A 283-nucleotide genomic window follows, 5' to 3' on the forward strand; every position below is an offset into this window, starting at 1 on the left:
TGTGTGTGTGTGTGTGTGTGTGTGTGTGTGTGTGTGTGTGTGTGTGTACTGGTTTACCTGCTTATGAAGTCACTAGTTAACCTTAAACTATCACAATAAGCTAACAGGGTGGGGCTTTTGTGTGTAAACGCCCCCAAAAAAATAACAAAAACACTTGAACAGCACACTGAATGTGGCCTCCAACGGGCTGGTAACTGACGTGTGTGTGACGTGCTGAGATGTGTGTATGTGAAAGTGCCTTTTCTTTTTTTTAATCTGTCTTTTTTTGGGGGGGGGGGGGGGG

This window comes from Anarrhichthys ocellatus, unplaced genomic scaffold (assembly GCF_004355925.1).
Source record: "Anarrhichthys ocellatus isolate YVR2014 unplaced genomic scaffold, GSC_Weel_1.0 scaffold21, whole genome shotgun sequence".
Taxonomy (NCBI): domain Eukaryota; kingdom Metazoa; phylum Chordata; class Actinopteri; order Perciformes; family Anarhichadidae; genus Anarrhichthys; species Anarrhichthys ocellatus.